This window comes from Drosophila sechellia, unplaced genomic scaffold, assembly GCF_004382195.2.
Source record: "Drosophila sechellia strain sech25 unplaced genomic scaffold, ASM438219v1 U_238, whole genome shotgun sequence".
Lineage (NCBI taxonomy): Eukaryota > Metazoa > Arthropoda > Insecta > Diptera > Drosophilidae > Drosophila > Drosophila sechellia.
The window spans coordinates 1-11419 of record NW_022611180.1 but is presented as its reverse complement, the minus strand read 5'-3'; the positions used below and the strand labels follow the sequence as shown (position 1 = coordinate 11419).

General features: G+C 37.4%; 2 non-coding genes and 1 pseudogene across 2 annotated transcripts; all 3 read left to right on the top strand.

The window, feature by feature from the left end:
* Nucleotides 1-4146: 4146 nt before the first annotated feature.
* Nucleotides 4147-6141, top strand: LOC116802867. The gene has a single exon (XR_004363216.1). It is a non-coding gene; the product is annotated as a small subunit ribosomal RNA (ribosomal RNA).
* A 688-nt stretch (nt 6142-6829) lies between these two features.
* LOC116802860 lies at nt 6830-7008 on the top strand. Its single transcript, XR_004363210.1, has one exon. It is a non-coding gene; the product is annotated as a 5.8S ribosomal RNA (ribosomal RNA).
* A 394-nt stretch (nt 7009-7402) lies between these two features.
* On the top strand, nt 7403-10154 carry LOC116802864 (annotated as a pseudogene).
* Nucleotides 10155-11419: the final 1265 nt, after the last annotated feature.

Genomic DNA, 11419 nt, shown 5'->3' with positions numbered 1-11419 from the left:
TCTTCGGTCGAGAGTAAAGCGAAGGCGTTGTTGGCGAGCTTCTTGCGCAGAGCTGCGCTAGTGCTTGGCTTATCTTCCAGCTCCTCTCCCTGTGCTTTCTTTGCCGGTTTTCGCTTTATCTCGCCCGGCTCTGTATGCGAGGTGCTTCCCTCGCTGCTAGAGCTGCTCTTGCGTGTTCTCAGAGCCTTTTTGCGTGGTGTTGTTCCAAGCTTGTGGGTGCGCGGGGGGCCTGCCAGTCCATCTTCTCCAAAGTTGATAAGGAGTGAGGAGGGGGGGGGGGGGGAAGCTGGGCACCGTAAGCCGGTGAGCCAGGCAGCACGTGGCTGCTGCTTTGCAATTATACCGCTGCTTCGAGCACTGGGTTTTTTGCGCTGATAACACGCACACTCGGGTGTGCGATGGTGTTAGTGCGAACTACCGTTAGGTACGTTGGCTGGGCCAATCAAAACGCGCGACAAGATCACGCGACGCGAAGTGGCTGGGCACAAGTAACGGGACTTACAACTGTGAACAATTTGCTAACAATTTGCTAACAATTTGCTGTCGATCCGCAGGCACGTCTGCACTCGTCGAGTGTTCGATCGCGACTGATCAATTTAGTGACGCATATGATATTGTCCTTTCATATAATAATATAAAGACTTTAATGGATTGTGTCAAGTTGCCAAACACCTCGTCATCAACTACTATATTATGGTTGCGCCGACTCTCATATTGTATTCTCTTATGTGTTCATAGGATTTGACAATTATACGAGTAAATTAAAAATATACATATGAAAATGATTAATTATTATATGTATAAGGGAAAAAATGATGAATATTCCCATATTATCTTAGTATTATAGAGGAAAGACCGTTGCCGACCTCTGATATTGTTCAAACTTATGTATTTATATGATTTTGGCAATTATATGAGTAAATTAAAAAATATACATATGAAAATGGTTAATTATTATATGTATATGGGAAAAAATGCTAAGATATTCCCATATTCTCTTAGTATTATAGAGAAAAGCCATTTAAGTGAGAGGGTATAGTAGTGTAAACGACCGGAATTACGACAGAGGGTTCAAAAACTACTATAGGTAGGCAGTGGTTGCCGACCTCTCATATTGTTCAAAACTTATGTATTCATATGATTTTGGCAATTGTATGAGTAAATTAAATAATATACATATGAAAATGATTAATTATTATATGTATAAGGGAAAAAATGCTGAAATATTCCCACATTCTCTTAGTATTATAGAGAAAATCCATTATAGTGAGAGGTATAGTAGTGTAAACGACCGGAATTACGACAGAGGGTTCAAAAACTACTATAGGTAGGCAGTGGTTGCCGACCTCTCATATTGTTCAAAACTTATGTATTCATATGAATTTGGCAATTATATGAGTAAATTAAATAATATACATATGAAAATGATTAATTATTATATGTATAAGGGAAAAAATGCTGAAATATTCCCACATTCTCTTAGTATTATAGAGAAAATCCATTATAGTGAGAGGGTATAGTAGTGTAAACGACCGGAATTACGACAGAGGGTTCAAAAACTACTATAGGTAGGCAGTGGTTGCCGACCTCTCATATTGTTCAAAACTTATGTATTCATATGATTTTGGCAATTATATGATTAAATTAAATAATATACATATGAAAATGGTTAATTATTATATGTATATGGGAAAAAATGCAGAGATATTCCCATATTCTCTTAGTATTATAGAGAAAAGCCATTTAAGTGAGAGGGTATAGTAGTGTAAACGACCGGAATTACGACAGAGGGTTCAAAAACTACTATAGGTAGGCAGTGGTTGCCGACCTCTCATATTGTTCAAAACTTATGTATTCATATGATTTTGGCAATTGTATGAGTAAATTAAATAATATACATACGAAAATGATTAATTATTATATGTATATGGGAAAAATGCAGAGATATTCCCATATTCTCTTAGTATTATAGAGAAAAGCCATTTAAGTGAGAGGGTATAGTAGTGTAAACCACCGGAATTACGACAGAGGGTTCAAAAACTACTATAGGTAGGCAGTGGTTGCCGACCTCTCATATTGTTCAAAACTTATGTATTCATATGATTTTGGCAATTGTATGAGTAAATTAAATAATATACATATGAAAATGATTAATTATTATATGTATAAGGGAAAAAATGCTGAAATATTCCCACATTCTCTTAGTATTATAGAGAAAATCCATTATAGTGAGAGGGTATAGTAGTGTAAACGACCGGAATTACGACAGAGGGTTCAAAAACTACTATAGGTAGGCAGTGGTTGCCGACCTCTCATATTGTTCAAAACTTATGTATTCATATGATTTTGGCAATTATATGATTAAATTAAATAATATACATATGAAAATGGTTAATTATTATATGTATATGGGAAAAAATGCTGAGATATTCCCATATTCTCTTAGTATTATAGAGAAAAGCCATTTAAGTGAGAGGGTATAGTAGTGTAAACGACCGGAATTACGACAGAGGGTTCAAAAACTACTATAGGTAGGCAGTGGTTGCCGACCTCTCATATTGTTCAAAACTTATGTATTCATATGATTTTGGCAATTGTATGAGTAAATTAAATAATATACATATGAAAATGATTAATTATTATATGTATAAGGAAAAAATGCTGAAATATTCCCACATTCTCTTAGTATTATAGAGAAAATCCATTATAGTGAGAGGTATAGTAGTGTAAACGACCGGAATTACGACAGAGGGTTCAAAAACTACTATAGGTAGGCAGTGGTTGCCGACCTCTCATATTGTTCAAAACTTATGTATTCATATGATTTTGGCAATTATATGATTAAATTAAATAATATACATATGAAAATGGTTAATTATTATATGTATATGGGAAAAAATGCTGAGATATTCCCATATTCTCTTAGTATTATAGAGAAAAGCCATTATAGTGAGAGGGTATAGTAGTGTAAACGACCGGAATTACGACAGAGGGTTCAAAAACTACTATAGGTAGGCAGTGGTTGCCGACCTCTCATATTGTTCAAAACTTATGTATTCATATGAATTTGGCAATTATATGAGTAAATTAAATAATAAACATATAAAAATTAATATTTATTATATGTATAAAAAAAAAAATAATCATATTATATATGAATAATGGAAAAAAAATGAAATGTTCCTATAATCTCTTAATATATAAGAGAATAGACCGTATGTTGGGTGGCAAACGGAATTGAAAATACCCGCTTTGAGGACAGCGGGTTCAAAAACTACTATAGGTAGGCAGTGGTTGCCGACCTCCCGCATTATTCGAAATATTTATTTCGGATTATGTTTATATTGGTTACATAAAATAAAGTATATTATTATCCGTACAAATTTGTTTCTCAGTTCTATAGAACACGGGACTTGGCTCCGCGGATAATAGGAATATACGCTTTTTAGATAATATCGTTGAAACAAAAGTCAAGTTTCTATTATATATAGAATAACAAATCGTTTCCATATATTATCGTTAATTTTTGGAGGCAGGCAAATATTAATTTATTACCTGCCGTATAGTTGGATTATTATATCGTTACGGTATAATACAAATATGGATTCTTATGAAAGAAATATAAAATTATATATTAAATGTGGAAATATTATCATATGCGCTTGGTTTTATGTTATATATTACCAGAGAGATATATGAAAAGAGATAAATTTTAAATTTATCTTCAAAATGCAAATGATTTAACTTAATATTTATATTGGTTAAACAAAAATTGTACATGTGTGGATACAATAATTATGTATGTTGGAAATAAAATGATATTTTATAATGAAATATGTATATATAAAAAGATAAAATTATAGAAACATATATATTACAATAATTATATGAAATTCTTGTTATATTGGTAAAACAAGTATAAATTAAAAATGAAAATATGGATTACGAATGCTATATAAAAATGGCCGTAATCGAATAGATTTTTTACTTATATTTATATATTTAAAATTTTACCCAAAGGCGAAATATTGAATTTTATTCAATATAATAAAAATCATGGAATTATATAAAGTGAAAAATCTATATATCTATTATATTGCTTATTTCGATTCAAAAAATATGAATGGAATATGAAGGAAAAACATTATTCTGGTTGATCCTGCCAGTAGTTATATGCTTGTCTCAAAGATTAAGCCATGCATGTCTAAGTACACACGAATTAAAAGTGAAACCGCAAAAGGCTCATTATATCAGTTATGGTTCCTTAGATCGTTAACAGTTACTTGGATAACTGTGGTAATTCTAGAGCTAATACATGCAATTAAAACATGAACCTTATGGGACATGTGCTTTTATTAGGCTAAAACCAAGCGATCGCAAGATCGTTATATTGGTTGAACTCTAGATAACATGCAGATCGTATGGTCTTGTACCGACGACAGATCTTTCAAATGTCTGCCCTATCAACTTTTGATGGTAGTATCTAGGACTACCATGGTTGCAACGGGTAACGGGGAATCAGGGTTCGATTCCGGAGAGGGAGCCTGAGAAACGGCTACCACATCTAAGGAAGGCAGCAGGCGCGTAAATTACCCACTCCCAGCTCGGGGAGGTAGTGACGAAAAATAACAATACAGGACTCATATCCGAGGCCCTGTAATTGGAATGAGTACACTTTAAATCCTTTAACAAGGACCAATTGGAGGGCAAGTCTGGTGCCAGCAGCCGCGGTAATTCCAGCTCCAATAGCGTATATTAAAGTTGTTGCGGTTAAAACGTTCGTAGTTGAACTTGTGCTTCATACGGGTAGTACAACTTACAATTGTGGTTAGTACTATACCTTTATGTATGTAAGCGTATTACCGGTGGAGTTCTTATATGTGATTAAATACTTGTATTTTTTCATATGTTCCTCCTATTTAAAAACCTGCACTAGTGCTCTTAAACGAGTGTTATTGTGGGCCGGTACTATTACTTTGAACAAATTAGAGTGCTTAAAGCAGGCTTCAAATGCCTGAATATTCTGTGCATGGGATAATGAAATAAGACCTCTGTTCTGCTTTCATTGGTTTTCAGATCAAGAGGTAATGATTAATAGAAGCAGTTTGGGGGCATTAGTATTACGACGCGAGAGGTGAAATTCTTGGACCGTCGTAAGACTAACTTAAGCGAAAGCATTTGCCAAAGATGTTTTCATTAATCAAGAACGAAAGTTAGAGGTTCGAAGGCGATCAGATACCGCCCTAGTTCTAACCATAAACGATGCCAGCTAGCAATTGGGTGTAGCTACTTTTATGGCTCTCTCAGTCGCTTCCCGGGAAACCAAAGCTTTTGGGCTCCGGGGGAAGTATGGTTGCAAAGCTGAAACTTAAAGGAATTGACGGAAGGGCACCACCAGGAGTGGAGCCTGCGGCTTAATTTGACTCAACACGGGAAAACTTACCAGGTCCGAACATAAGTGTGTAAGACAGATTGATAGCTCTTTCTCGAATCTATGGGTGGTGGTGCATGGCCGTTCTTAGTTCGTGGAGTGATTTGTCTGGTTAATTCCGATAACGAACGAGACTCAAATATATTAAATAGATATCTTCAGGATTATGGTGCTGAAGCTTATGTAGCCTTCATTCATGGTGGCAGTAAAATGTTTATTGTGTTTGAATGTGTTTATGTAAGTGGAGCCGTACCTGTTGGTTTGTCCCATTATAAGGACACTAGCTTCTTAAATGGACAAATTGCGTCTAGCAATAATGAGATTGAGCAATAACAGGTCTGTGATGCCCTTAGATGTCCTGGGCTGCACGCGCGCTACAATGAAAGTATCAACGTGTATTTCCTAGACCGAGAGGTCCGGGTAAACCGCTGAACCACTTTCATGCTTGGGATTGTGAACTGAAACTGTTCACATGAACTTGGAATTCCCAGTAAGTGTGAGTCATTAACTCGCATTGATTACGTCCCTGCCCTTTGTACACACCGCCCGTCGCTACTACCGATTGAATTATTTAGTGAGGTCTCCGGACGTGATCACTGTGACGCCTTGCGTGTTACGGTTGTTTCGCAAAAGTTGACCGAACTTGATTATTTAGAGGAAGTAAAAGTCGTAACAAGGTTTCCGTAGGTGAACCTGCGGAAGGATCATTATTGTATAATATCCTTATCGTTAATAAATATTTGTTATAATACAAATAAATACAATTTACCAAAATAAAAATATTACAAAATGATTCCACGGAATCAAAAGTTAAAGTCAAAATAAAATGAAGATGGCTTTTATTTTATATGTGGGGCTTGGCAACCTCATAAAAAGACTTTAACATTATTAATGTTGCTGTGCGTATTTGTGGCAGTACTTACTACAACAACGGCGTTTCCTATAAAAACAAATTCTCGAAAATGGAAATCGAAGAAACTAAACTAAATTCGAAAGTAGAAGTCGAATTAAAATAAAAATAATTTTGAATGTGTGGTAATCAAAATAAGTGTGTGTGTATATGGACCATAATATACACGCGTTGCGAATATGTATTGTTCATCTATGTTATGAGCATACGTTGGCTAATGCAACAACCTAAAATATACAATGTTTGTACCTGTCATCCATCAGGTTAATGTTTTATATAAATTTTGCAGTATGTGTCACCCAAAATAGCAAACCATAACCAGATTATTATGATACATAATGCTTATATGAAACTAAGACATTTCGCAACATTTATTTTAGGTATAAAAATAAATTTATTGAAGGAATTGATATATGCCAGTAAAATGGTGTATTTTTAATTTCTTTCAATAAAAAACAATATTGACATTATATAAAATTGAATTATAAAACTCTAAGCGGTGGATCACTCGGCTCATGGGTCGATGAAGAACGCAGCAAACTGTGCGTCATCGTGTGAACTGCAGGACACATGAACATCGACATTTTGAACGCATATCGCAGTCCATGCTGTTATGTACTTTAATTAATTTTATAGTGCTGCTTGGACTACATATGGTTGAGGGTTGTAAGACTATGCTAATTAAGTTGTTTATAAATTTTTTATAAGCATATGGTATATTATTGGATTAAATAATGATTTTATTCATAATATTAAAAAAGAAATGAAAAACATTATCTCACATTTGAATGTGAAAAACGAAGAGAAATATTTTCTTTTTCAATCAAATAATACTGAGAAATGTCTAGCATAAAAAATTGAAATATTTTTCATCTAGAATTGTCTCTTATTAATGATTCGGAAAAAGAAAAATCTTGGTTTTGTTATTATTCTTCGTTGGTTCGTTAAATGGATAAAAATGACTTTGCTTACAAGAACTATTGGAACTATTTATAACGAATTTAATTGATTGTTTTATCATTTATATATAAAGAATTTATGGCAAAATATAGTTATATATACAACCTCAACTCATATGGGACTACCCCCTGAATTTAAGCATATTAATTAGGGGAGGAAAAGAAACTAACAAGGATTTTCTTAGTAGCGGCGAGCGAAAAGAAAACAGTTCAGCACTAAGTCACTTTGTCTATATGGCAAATGTGAGATGCAGTGTATGGAGCGTCAATATTCTAGTATGAGAAATTAATGATTTAAGTCCTTCTTAAATGAGGCCATTTACCCATAGAGGGTGCCAGGCCCGTATAACGTTAATGATTGCTAGATGATGTTTCCAAAGAGTCGTGTTGCTTGATAGTGCAGCACTAAGTGGGTGGTAAACTCCATCTAAAACTAAATATAACCATGAGACCGATAGTAAACAAGTACCGTGAGGGAAAGTTGAAAAAGAACTCTGAATAGAGAGTTAAACAGTACGTGAAACTGCTTAGAGGTTAAGCCCGATGAACCTGAATATCCGTTATGGAAAATTCATCATTAAAATTGTAATATTTAAATAATATTATTAAGAATAATGTGCATTTTTTCCATATAAGGACATTGTAATCTATTAGCATATCCCAAATTTATCATAAAATATAACTTATAGTTTATTCCAATTAAATTGCTTGCATTTTAACACAGAATAAATGTTATTAATTTGATAAAGTGCTGATAGATTTATATTATTACAGAGCGTTAATTTTTCGGAATTATATAATGGCATAATTATCATTGATTTTTGTGTTTATTATATGCTCTTGTATGATTAACAATGCGAAAGATTCAGGATACCTTCGGGACCCGTCTTGAAACACGGACCAAGGAGTCTAACATATGTGCAAGTTATTGGGATGTAAACCTAATAGCGTAATTAACTTGACTAATAATGGGATTAGTTTTTTAGCTATTTATAGCTAATTAACACAATCCCGGGGCGTTCTATATAGTTATGTATAATGTATATTTATATTATTTATGCCTCTAACTGGAACGTACCTTGAGCATATATGCTGTGACCCGAAAGATGGTGAACTATACTGATCAGGTTGAAGTCAGGGGAAACCCTGATGGAAGACCGAAACAGTTCTGACGTGCAAATCGATTGTCAGAATTGAGTATAGGGGCGAAAGACCAATCGAACCATCTAGTAGCTGGTTCCTTCCGAAGTTTCCCTCAGGATAGCTGGTGCATTTTAATATTATATAAAATAATCTTATCTGGTAAAGCGAATGATTAGAGGCCTTAGGGTCGAAACGATCTTAACCTATTCTCAAACTTTAAATGGGTAAGAACCTTAACTTTCTTGATATGAAGTTCAAGGTTATGATATAATGTGCCCAGGGCCACTTTTGGTAAGCAGAACTGGCGCTGTGGGATGAACCAAACGTAATGTTACGGTGCCCAAATTAACAACTCATGCAGATACCATGAAAGGCGTTGGTTGCTTAAAACAGCAGGACGGTGATCATGGAAGTCGAAATCCGCTAAGGAGTGTGTAACAACTCACCTGCCGAAGCAACTAGCCCTTAAAATGGATGGCGCTTAAGTTGTATACCTATACATTACCGCTAAAGTAGATGATTTATATTACTTGTGATATAAATTTTGAAACTTTAGTGAGTAGGAAGGTACAATGGTATGCGTAGAAGTGTTTGGCGTAAGCCTGCATGGAGCTGCCATTGGTACAGATCTTGGTGGTAGTAGCAAATAATCGAATGAGACCTTGGAGGACTGAAGTGGAGAAGGGTTTCGTGTGAACAGTGGTTGATCACGAGTTAGTCGGTCCTAAGTTCAAGGCGAAAGCCGAAAATTTTCAAGTAAAACAAAAATGCCTAACTATATAAACAAAGCGAATATAATACACTTGAATAATTTTGAACGAAAGGGAATACGGTTCCAATTCCGTAAACCTGTTGAGTATCCGTTTGTTATTAAATATGGGCCTCGTCTCATCCTGGCAACAGGAACGACCATAAAGAAGCCGTCGAGAGATATCGGAAGAGTTTCTTTTCTGTTTTATAGCCGTACTACCATGGAAGTCTTTCGCAGAGAGATATGGTAGATGGGCTAGAAGAGCATGACATATACTGTTGTGTCGATATTTTCTCCTCGGACCTTGAAAATTTATGGTGGGGACACGCAAACTTCTCAACAGGCCGTACCAATATCCGCAGCTGGTCTCCAAGGTGAAGAGTCTCTAGTCGATAGAATAATGTAGGTAAGGGAAGTCGGCAAATTAGATCCGTAACTTCGGGATAAGGATTGGCTCTGAAGATTGAGATAGTCGGGCTTGATTGGGAAACAATAACATGGTTTATGTGCTCGTTCTGGGTAAATAGAGTTTCTAGCATTTATGTTAGTTACTTGTTCCCCGGATAGTTTAGTTACGTAGCCAATTGTGGAACTTTCTTGCTAAAATTTTTAAGAATACTATTTGGGTTAAACCAATTAGTTCTTATCAATTATAACGATTATCAATTAACAATCAATTCAGAACTGGCACGGACTTGGGGAATCCGACTGTCTAATTAAAACAAAGCATTGTGATGGCCCTAGCGGGTGTTGACACAATGTGATTTCTGCCCAGTGCTCTGAATGTCAAAGTGAAGAAATTCAAGTAAGCGCGGGTCAACGGCGGGAGTAACTATGACTCTCTTAAGGTAGCCAAATGCCTCGTCATCTAATTAGTGACGCGCATGAATGGATTAACAGATTCTACTGACTCGTGACGGCATGAATGGATTACGACGGACGTGTTTTCGTTGCGCTCGTGTACAGATTGCGAAGAACTTGGTTTTCCGTGTTTGGAAAGTAATAAAATCGGTGAATTAGTGCTCCGCGAAAGTCGTGTGCTAATTTTCGTGTGTTATAAACAAGCGGTTTGGAAGTAATTAACAATTAATTGTTGGGAATTTTCCACTTAGCACGTGCTGAAGGCGAACTTACGAGTAAGTTTTTCGAGTAAGCTTTTTGATCAGCTGTCACAAAGCTTATTGGTGGGAGTCACTGCTAAGGTTTGTGTCTAGGGAGAGTTTTAGTGCTACAGACTCTACCGATAGGTGGAGCTCGAGTTCAGAGCAACTACTTTTGTCAGCGAGTAAACGAGCATACGGTTGCTGGCGTCGACGGTAGGTGGAGCCACCATCGTATTTATGCCGATGGAGAGCGACAGCAGCGCGAGTGCCTTGAGCGGAAGTAGTGCCTCGATGAAGTCCAGACGAGGCTAGGCGCAGAAGCCTATCTGGCATCTAAGAGCTCGGCGCCAACGCAGGCGAAATTGGTTGCCCTGGCATCGAAGGAGAGTGCCAGAACCCGTTGGGGTACTGGAGGAGCCGTTTTCGCGCTGGAGGAGACGCCCGGGCGGCTACGGAGAACGCTGCATTGATGCTGCCCCCCCACGCTGCTGCCACCGCTGCTGATCCTACTGCTGCCCCTGCTGCCGACCACACTGCTGCCTCCGCCGTTTTCACTGCTGCTAAAATTGTTGCACCACTGCCACTGCCGCCACCGCTGCCGCCCGTGCTGGGCAAGCAGAGTCTTAGATGGCAGAGCTGTCGGCCACAAACAGCGCATGGTGAGAAGCAGCTTCGCAGACTAGGAGAAAGTGGACACGGAGTGCGACGACCCTGCGCTATCGGGGAAAGACATAGCGGAAAAGGTGCGAACGATGGTTGCACCTCTCTGGAGTCAGAGTACACGAGGTCCGTGAGCTCCGTCGAGGTGGTGGTGCGATCATTCGCACTCCTTCGGTGGGAGAGCTGCAGAAGGTGGTCGCTTTCAAAAAGATTCGCCGAGGTTGGCCTAAATGTGGCACGGAATGCGGCGAGAAGCCGAAGGTCGTCGTATATGACGTCGACACAGCTATCGGCCGCTGAGGAGTTTATGAAGGACTCCACGAAAACAACTTCGACAGCGAAATGAATCTGGCCCAGTTTAAGAAGTCAGTGACCTGGTGACCAAGGCGTGGTCGGTAGCTGACGGCGCCACAGTAAATGTGACGCTGGAGGTTGACGACCGGGCGATGGCGAAGCTTGATT